At 37.1% G+C, this 10,821-nt stretch overlaps 1 non-coding gene across 1 annotated transcript; it reads left to right on the forward strand.

Moving 5' to 3' along the window:
* The first annotated feature begins 2,638 nt into the window (after nucleotides 1-2,638).
* Nucleotides 2,639-2,711, forward strand: Trnav-uac (transfer RNA valine (anticodon UAC)). The gene has a single exon. It is a non-coding gene; the product is annotated as a tRNA-Val (tRNA).
* The last annotated feature ends 8,110 nt before the right edge of the window (nucleotides 2,712-10,821 follow it).

Below are 10,821 nucleotides of genomic sequence, written 5' to 3' on the forward strand. Positions count from 1 at the left end.
AAACACATTGTTACTTACCGATTAAAGTTCCTGAGTAAATTAAAATTACTTTTTGAATTACTCGGATGTATTTGCTGATATGTATTCAAAAAAATATACTCAACAAACATATTAACGAGATTGCGATTAGAGACCGCCGACTTATCAATCTAGCGGCGTGTATCCTTCGCTCTGACTCAATAGCGACACCGCGTGTTCCACCACTAATTCATCAATAACTCGCTTAATATACGACATAACTTATCCAAAATCAATAGACTTCTGGTCCAGGATATGATGAATGCATATGCAAAATTTGTGGCAGATTCAACCTCGCTTTCGTGAGATATCGCCTGTATCTAACAGACAAACAAACAGACAAATACCTATCAACATACTTACCGATCAGGATCGATAAGTAATGAGGTAATGTCGAAATGTGGCAACAATGCGGTAATTGAAATATGGCGTTGTCAAATTTCATTAATGTAGTTATTACTTCTTTGGAAAGTTACAAAATTAGCCAAGTCAATATTCAACAAGCAAACGAATAGCTAGAGGAACCCCTAAGTTTATCTTAGGGGGCCCTGGGGTCCATATGGGACATTTTGAGAACCTCTGATCTAAGCAACGACATAGGTTTTCAAATTTTGTTTTGTGAGACGTAAATTTATGATATTATTCGTCGTATTGGGAGCTGAGATAAACATTTCCGTTGTGTGACATCACACTCTTGTGGGCGAGATGGGCTCGTGCTTAAATCGCTCGACTTAACGGTGTCGGCAACGCAGATTACACTTTTCTAATCACGTGACCTCGCAGGGTGTAGTAAATTGGGTAGGCAAATGATTACGGTCTTTTCTGATAATGGTATATCTTTACGTACCCTCAAATATCAATGGCTGCTTGCAGTGGTGTATCTAGGGTAGGAAAGTCATGCATCGTGCCATGGACGATGTTTGCACTGGGCGCAAAAAAAGGTGAGCAAATTTAATAGTATGCAATTCAAGAGTCCTGTTGCACACTAACACAAATATATTTCTAGAACGTTTCGTCTGTCCATAATCAGACTTCTGATATTTCAAACAAATTTATTTATCGCTATATTTAAACTGCATGATTGCTCTCTTCTTGTCATTATTGTGAACTGCTTGTCTGAGGAAGTCTGATTTTGGTCAGACGAAACGTTACTGAAATATATTTGTGTCAGTGTGCAACAGGACTCTTGAATTGCATATTATGATATTTTTATTCCTGCTACAGCATCCTTGCGTTACACACATACGGATCCACTAGCGCAAAGGCATTGAGAAAGGATTGGGAGTTAGTCTCGTGATAATTTTAATAGTGTTTCAATCATTTCAAGTAATTGCACTTTGTTTTTTTGTACTCCTGAAGTATGCGCACCAAGATGTCGCATAACCTGAACCCCAACCTGGTACACAACCTGAGTTCAGGTTGTGCGCCATCTTGGTACGCATACTTCAGGAGGTCCTGGTATTTTTACTAAAATAATAACGTACGAGTATCTCAATTTAACAACAGTCGTTAAAAATACCAGCCAACGATTGAGAGGGCGCATTTATAAACCTTGCGCCATTTCACGTAGATAAACAACTGCCTTCTTGCATAATGCCTTGCTCGGAGAGAATGGCGTGAATGAGCGTTGTATATGAGAAAAAACGAAAAAAAAATTTCAATACATTTTACTGATAGTGGGATGTTTGTACACAGCAAACGAATCGTATTTTCTCAAATAATTATAGACTTAACCCGCGTATCAGCCCACCCGCGTTTCGCGCCATAATTACTAGCTTTGTGTGGGGTATTGTTATGTAACAATTACTTTCCAGATCATTGGTTTATTACATTACAGTTGCGAATTAACCTATTGATGACTCATAAATCTTTCGATAACGGAATTGTTTAAATTCGTTCGCAGGTTTTGAAATTCGATTTTCGATTTCGAAAGTACTTTTCCACCCTTTGAAAAACATCAGATTAGTAGAAAATATACTTTATGCAAGCATTTCATTTTACATCACTCCTTACCTCATTTTTACAACAATATGTATGATTACAAACAACAAAACAATCAAAATCACGCATCCACGGTAGGCTATCGGTACGCTACACAGCCACAGCAGTAACAAAAACATGCTAATTGGTAATATTCGTGCATAATGGGGGCTGAACGCCAAAGCGGGACTTTTGACTGGCCCGTCGAGACGCCGGGACAAGGCATTAAAAAGCGGGAATGTCCCGCCCATAACGGGACGTATGGCAAGCTTATACATACTGCAAATATACCTTTATTGAATTATTTTTATCAGTTTTTAGGCATTTTACCGTTGTTGTGAGATTTTGTTGAAGATACCAAAACCGAAACAAAATATGCCTATCATAATTGTAGTTTTGCATTTTTTGACAAAAAACACTATTATGCAATTATTGGACTAGAGTTAGTGGTCCGCCATATGAGTAAATTTTCCTATCGGTTTCGCTCTCTCTCTCTCTTGGAGATAAATAAGATGTTATACTACTTCCTTATTACTCATCGAATTCGCGTTAGCATTTTCTCAAAAATACTCTATTTCAAAATCGAGAGAATATGTATGAAGAACTTACTATACTCTCTCTCGACCTCTCATACTCGACTGGTTTCATAGTGTAGTGGTTATCACGTCTGCTTTACACGCAGAAGGTCCTGGGTTCGAGCCCCAGTGAAACCAAGTTATTACTTTAGTTTATTCAGTTCCACATTTGTCTATCTGAAATTCTCTACCCTATAGCTGTGTTGTCATCGCTTTGACTTGGTGTATTTTTGCTAGAGCCGTCATTGACTGGTAACCGGACATAGGCCGTGGTTCGCGGAGGCGTCACCAAAAATTTTCAAGGGGGGATCGGGTTCTGAATTTTTTTTTTGCCAAGTTAGATCGAAACTGCTAGCGGGCCCGGGCTGGACTACGCGTGTTTTTATTAGTCTTGGGGTCTAAAAAGCATTCCAAGCTACGGAAAATTGCTATCTATGATACAGAAAAATGATTTTATTTTATTTACATTTCAAAAGGGGGGGGGGGGGGGGCAAAACTACCCCCTGGCTACGCCACTGGTGGTTCGCCATATATTTAAGTTGTCTTGTCGGCTTTCCCTCCCTCGGGAAAAATATGTAAATCCAAGCCCATATAATATTTAGTTTTCGCCCGAATAAGTGCGCGAGAACTCACATCGAGAAATTTATATTTGAAAAAATGTTTTAAAACATCTGTACCCTGCTATATTTTGTCGAAGATCAGCTCAAATCAAGCTCAAAGCTTAAATCTTAGAGCTCACTTTGGGCTGGTTTGAATTACAGCATAATATTATGGAGTATTTACTACGCATTTTTAAAAGGTAATATCTAGTCATTGTTTGCTGATAAAGGTAAGTTGTCGACCAATTAGGTTTGTTTGAACGAATGCCTATTGTGTTCGTCATAATCGACCGCCACACGAACCCTCGATGATTTCAACCGCAAATATTTGTAAGGAATGCTGTGATGGATCTAGTATGGCCGGCGATTTTTTCCCCGAATGCTTAAAGTCGATTTTACAAGCGTGCAGATTATTTTACGTGTATATTTATTAGGTAAAGACAATTTTCAAAAGAATTCGCCCAAATTAGGGTCACGCGCACTCAATCAAAAATAGCCTAAAATAGACTCATCTCTGAGCGAAGTTGCGAACGGATGACCCGTGACTAGGGCTGGGCATTTTCGAATACCTGATGATTTCAGAATCGAATCTCGAATCCTTGGAAGTCAATAGAAGATAAGTATTTGCATGCGACTTTTTTCATTGAAATTGGTCCTATCAATAAATGAATTACTGGAAACATAGAATACATCACTTGGACAGATAACTGAGCGTGTACACACAATAAATAACACTTATTTATCAATAATTCACTACAGAAAATATTCATATGTAAGAATTGCATTGAAAAAATACCTCCACCTCGACCATTGGTGGGAAGAAAAAACAAGATGGTGGCGATTCGAAATTTTGCTCTGAACCGATTCGAATCATTTACTATTCGAATATTCGCTTCGAAGTGCCCAGCCCTACCCGTGACCCGACTTGGCCGCGAATCGGTGTTTCGGGACTTCAACCAATACTGTTAAATCCTCTAGTAAGCAAGAAATGTTGTAGGTCATATTTCTAAAAATCTAAATTTTCGAGTAACTAAAACATTTTTAGTTTCAAATTTTACAGATATCTTGAATTTAAAAAAGAAGCAAAATACCAAAAGGAACAACATAATACCAAAACGATCCATATGCCCATTTCGTTTTAAATAAGTCATTAGGCATTATGTTTTTTTCCATAGTCTAACTCTAAAAAGTTGTATGATACAACTAAATCGATCGTGTGACTCTCCAAATTACATATATTTTCTCAGCATAACTGTCTTCTAACGCGCGTGAAGGTATTCTCTCGTATTATGCAGAGTCCGATCATGCATATCAACTTCTCTCGTTTTGCCACTTATGTTCTCGTTCAAAAATTTTAGAAATGCCCTGCCTGCTCTTGCGTCGCCGACGTGTCTGAAATGCCGGTAAAATAATTGTTAGAAATAGGGTTGGATATTTGAATGGTCTGGAGAGGGCTATACGGTAGCAACATGCTAGGGGAATACTGGAGTAGGGTTTGGTAAACAGATATATGGTCCCAATCGCTAATTGAATACCGTAGAGGGCTATTGCAGAGGGCCGTTACACTACAGCTGTACAGGTTACAATCGCAATTAAAATGACCTCGTTAGCAGAAGCCTATTGGACTGCTACAGAGAATATAGGTTAGGAAAATGGATGGATACCGGTATACAGACATATGGTTCCAATCGCTAGACTGCCATATTAACAAAAGGTTAGGAAAAGCGGTGGATATACGGCCAATCGCTACCGGTATTCGATAGATCTCATCCGTAGAGGACTATTGCTGTATTAGGCAGCCATACCGGTATAGCTGTATAGACAGTACTGCAGCAGGTTAGGAATATAGATGTATATATGGTTCGAATCGCTATTTGCGTGGCCTCCTTCAAGGAGGGCGATTGCTCTGCTCTATAAACACTTGTTTTTTGATACGAAAGAACCTCGGCACATTTCAACAGTTCTATCGACCTTAGTGCTATTCTGACACCAATCACTGCTGGTATTCATCGAAGCGTGCCCGGTCAGAATAAGTTGATCCTGAAAATGAAACTTTGATGCTGCCAGGATATGATTTGTTTTTACTCGGATTAGGACGGGTTGCCGTTTTGTTTTTTTATGAAGCTTTGCGAAATGTAAATGCAATTCGTATTTAAACGTCATAATACTATGGATGTGACGTGTGAAAGGTCACTTCAAGAAAAAGGTTGGTTATTGAGTTCCCATTTTTAAACATACATCTCAAAGGAAAAAAGCCCAAATAAATGACATGGCAGAATCAACAAAGCTGGATAACATTGAAATTATTCTGCCTGTTCAAGACCCCATGCAAGGGAGCAGTGAAACACAAAGCAGGTATGTTTCTGGGTTAGGATAGATATGATACTTTAGGCCAATGGTTAAAGTAAGCTTATGAAGCCTTAAGATTCATGGTATGTTTTGGGTTAAAACAGATATAAAACTTTAGGTAAATGGTTAGAGTAAGCACATAAAGTGGGATTCATAGTATGTTCTGGGTTAGGATAGACATGGCACTTTAGGAAAATGGTTAGAGTAAGCATATGAAGTGGAGTCGTGGTATGTTCTGGGTTGGGATAGATATAAAACTTTAGGTAAATGGTTAGAGTAAGCACATGAAGTGGGATTCATAGTATGTTCTGGGTTGGGATAGATATAAAACTTTAGACAAATGGTTAGAGTAAGCACATGAAGTGGGGTTCATAGTATGTTCTGGGTTGGGATAGATATAAAACTTTAGACAAATGGTTAGAGTAAGCACATGAAGTGGGATTCATAGTATGTTCTGGGTTGGGATAGATATAAAACTTTAGGTAAATGGTTAGAGTAAGCACATGAAGTGGGATTCATAGTATGTTCTGGGTTGGGATAGATATAAAACTTTAGACGAATGGTTAGAGTAAGCACATGAAGTGGGATTCATGGTATGTTCTGGGTTGGGATAGATATAAAACTATAGACAAATGGTTAGAGTAAGCACATGAAGTGGGATTCATGGTATGTTCTGGGTTGGGATAGATATAAAACTTTAGGTAAATGGTTAGAGTAAGCATATGAAGTGAGATTCATAGTATGTTCTGGATTGGGATAGATATAAAACTTTAGGTAAATGGTTAGAGTAAGCATATGAAGTGAGATTCATCGTATGTTCTGGATTGGGATAGATATAAAACTTTAGGTAAATGGTTAGAGTAAGCATATGAAGTGAGATTCATAGTATGTTCTGGGTTGGGATAGATATAAAACTTGAGGCAAATGGTTAGACTAAGCATATGAAGTGGGATTCAAGGTATGTTCTGGATTGGGATAGATATAAAACTTTAGACAAATGGTTAGAGTGGGCACATGAAGTGGGATTCATAGTATGTTCTGGGTTGGGATAGATATAAAACTTGAGGCAAATGGTTAGACTAAGCATATGAAGTGGGATTCAAGGTATGTTCTGGATTGGGATAGATATAAAACTTTAGACAAATGGTTAGAGTAAGCATATGAAGTGAGATTCATAGTATGTTCTGGGTTGGGATAGATATAAAACTTGAGGCAAATGGTTAGACTAAGCATATGAAGTGGGATTCAAGGTATGTTCTGGATTGGGATAGATATAAAACTTTAGACAAATGGTTAGAGTAAGCACATGAAGTGGGATTCATGGTATGTTCTGGGTTGGGATAGATATAAAACTTTAGACAAATGGTTAGAGTAAGCACATGAAGTGAGATTCATAGTATGTTCTGGGTCGGGATAGATATAAAATTTTAGACAAATGGTTAGAGTAAGCATATGAAGTGAGATTCATAGTATGTTCTGGGTTGGGATAGATATAAAACTTTAGACAAATGGTTAGAGTAAGCTTATGAAGCCTTAAGATTCATGGTATGTTTTGGGTTAAAATAGATATAAAACTTGAGGCAAATGGTTAGACTAAGCATATGAAGTGGGATTCAAGGTATGTTCTGGATTGGGATAGATATAAAACTTTAGACAAATGGTTAGAGTAAGCACATGAAGTGGGATTCATGGTATGTTCTGGGTTGGAATAGATATAAAACTTTAGACAAATGGTTAGAGTAAGCATATGAAGTCAGATTCATAGTATGTTCTGGGTTGGGATAGATATAAAACTTTAAGCAAATGGTTAGACTAAGCATATGAAGTGGGATTCATGGTATGTTCTGGGTTCGGATAGATAAAAATCGCTTTCTTATCAACTACAGGATCAGTTGCTTCGAAATTTTCAGTGGTCCAAGATTGTATTTTATACTAGAAGGTTATTACTTGTATTTATTTTAAAACTCTCTGTGCGATGTATGTTATTCGTTTTTCACTTCGAAATTGTGTGTGATGACCCCTGCAAATTAATAAAAATCATTTGTAGCGATTCTGCGACCTCCCTCGTGCCACACGAAAGTCGGAATGTTTTGATCGTACAGTAGACTAGGTGGGGTAAGGCAGACGATTGCTTCGCATTGGGCTTCGTGTAAATCGTGTTCATATATTTGAACATACCTCTGTTATCTATATTGTAATGTAACTCAATCCGATTAAAAATCTCATCATGTCCCGGTTCCGGATTTCCGTTTTTGACTCATTCCATCACCATTTTATCATAAAAAGGATATTTGGGTTCCGCTGTTATCGTGTTGGCAATTAATTCCTTGTGATAATGGCAATAACAGGATGTCGTGGATGATGAATCAATCTGTATAATAAAATAGGATTTTCACCTTTATTTCGTGGGAAAGAAAAATGGATAAGACGGCTCAACGATATAAAGGTCTGTCTACGGGTGTGATTATATATTTATTTATCTGTTTTATAGCATTTAAAATTAAACATAAAATATATGGGTGGTGAAATATATAAATAATTATATTTGAAATTCGGCCAAAATGTGGAATCATGATAAAAATAAGTGATTATTTTTAAAAGATAAAAAATGTCTCATAGTCTTGGTATAGCGAACCGTAGATTCACGCTTCCAACGGACAATTAAATATCAACGTTCTTTATTATTCTATTGCCTATAATACTCATTTTGGCACGCATTATGACCTACTTACGTTTACCAGCTTCTGGTGTAATTGCGTCCAAATGATTAGTTGTTCCACACTGATGAATGTATGGCTTAGTTAGAAAGTCGTAGAACCACGTTTACCAGCCGTGGAGGAATTCGTCCACATGCAGGATTTTATACTTGTTGTGGTTTTACTAAAATTCTTTATTTATTATTATACTCATTTACGAACGCATTATAAACTAGTGAAACTTGCGTATAACACCAGCTAAGGATCCATCAAAGATTGAATGTGAACAATATGCGTACGGTTATTAGTTGATAGTTGTCGGGTAAGACGGCCTAATGATAGAAAGGTCTAGCTTACGTTTACCATCTTATGAATCTTACTTTACTGTTTTCCCGGTACTATGACGATAACCTCCAACCCATGTTCCCAAACCATTCTCCAAAAATCGTTCACAGTGCTTGGTTTAGGTCCCTGAGTTGCAATGAATTTTCGCTTTTTGGTGTAGCCCTGAATAAAATAATTGAATGAATGAAGTAGTTTTTATACATGGGGAGGGTGGAATGAAGAGTTCATAAGGGAGAAGTGTAACGAAAAAAGGTTGGGAACCATTGGCGTCGACAATTGCGAGCGGTCGATAGTTTTCGACCCGTTAGCGCATTGCTCATTTGAAATATTAAAATATAAAGCTAAAAGGAGAAAATATCACGAAGAAGTACGTATGTTCGATATTCTTCGCGATAAACTGCATTGTCGTAAAAGTAATTTCGTGCATTTTTTGCAGCAATTTAATTTTATTACCTATTCGTCACAATTCTTTTAGAACAGTGGAGTTGCTGATTGGTTCTGTGGCGGAAGCATCGTCCACGTTTCTTGAATAATTAAAGAGCGGCTAATATGTTTTAAACTGTTTTTAAATGCTTGTTTCCGACCAATGCCGTTATTATTTGTCAATATCGTAAATATTCTGAAGTGGTTTACAACTATTCTGAAACGACGTGTTTCCAATTGCTGTATACTTATGTAGTTTATGTGGTCATGTATTCGTAGGTATGTACTTACGGGCATTGGCTCGGAAACATGTTTGTGAGATGTGATCGTATCCTACGTATGTAAGTTAGTTGGAATAAGATGGGAAATGGCTACAACGGTGGGCAAACCGAGGCTCGTCGGAGTTTTTATGCGGCTCTTCTCGCTAGCAATAATTATATATTATCCAAGTTTAACTTACATCCCAATGATCAGATGTTTTCTGCTGCGTTAGGGCTTTCAACTACTTCTGATATGGCCTCGCAATATATACTTTGGGGTAATTGGTATTATATGTTAGTGTAAAGTTCTTTTCAGTTCAGGGCATTCTAATATAATTAATTTCAAAAATTATGGGACTCTCACATATTTCGGACTTCCTGAATGCGGCTCATATACTGAAAATTTTTGCCCACCCTGGGCTATGTGATTGAGACTCCTCGTTTCCCATCGCACGAAACCAAGCATCTCGGACGGTTATTTTGTCTTAATTTCCATACCCATGTGAAACTGTTTGGCACATGGGTCTTTGCATTTAGAGTGGACTCATAACTGCTGATTTCCTGGCTTCACGGTTTCGAATATTTTGTGATACCTATATTAAATTTAAGAATGGCAGACTACTTATCACCTATCACGCTCATCTCGCGGCTTTTCTACTTCCAAAGTAAATATGATGAATCAAGCTATTCTATATGAAAAATGTAGACCGTTATATATAGCTGCTTTGGGTCAAAACGATATTATATTATGGAAGAAGGAGTCCTGAAAACAGTCATTAGTAATGAGTTCATAAAAAAGGCTTTTCGCAGAGAAATTTCGTCAATAATAGACAGACAAATTGTGTACTATTGGTGAATATGATTTTGCAAATAGCCGGACTGCCTATGTTGAAATTCCTGCTTCGAAAACAAGAAAGTTTATTTTTCTTCAACCGATGTAATTATAGCTGTCGACGGTGCTTGTTATCGGGGATTAGTTTTGACGTTGAGCGCAAAACAAGGTACGGATTACCGCAGACTGCGGATGGTAATCTCGGTTGACAAATGCGCTTACATTATCGTTAAAAAATTCCTCGAAAAATTAAAAATATTCAGAACCTTGTTTTTACCTTTAATGCTCTCAGTTTTAAATGAAAAACTGACTTCGAACTTTTAAATTATCAGGATCTTTTTTTTTGTCTTGTGAAAAAAATCGCTTTTCTCATTACCTACTGGATTGAAATTTTCGGTGTTTAATTAAAGATCGTATTTACGCTAAAAAGCTCGTACTTCTATTTATTTCAATAATTTCCGTGGCCTCTGTAGGGTTTGTTTTTGTGTGCAAGTACGTAATCAAAATTTAAAAATTTGCGCGTGGTGAGTTGGTGAATTGTTCATATACACTCTACAGTATATGATTGTTTATTTACCCTTTGATAACATAATCATAGTTTACCTATGACAATGTTTCCGCATGCAATTTAAAAGTAATCCTTTGATTTGAAATACACTACTGTCGAAATATCCCCGTAAAAATTATCAATAACATAAAATAAGTTATAGTCTTCTAGAAACATCTTTCATCTCTAAGTAATGA

The sequence above is a fragment of the Styela clava genome, chromosome 2, assembly GCF_964204865.1.
Source record: "Styela clava chromosome 2, kaStyClav1.hap1.2, whole genome shotgun sequence".
Taxonomy (NCBI): Eukaryota; Metazoa; Chordata; class Ascidiacea; order Stolidobranchia; family Styelidae; genus Styela; species Styela clava.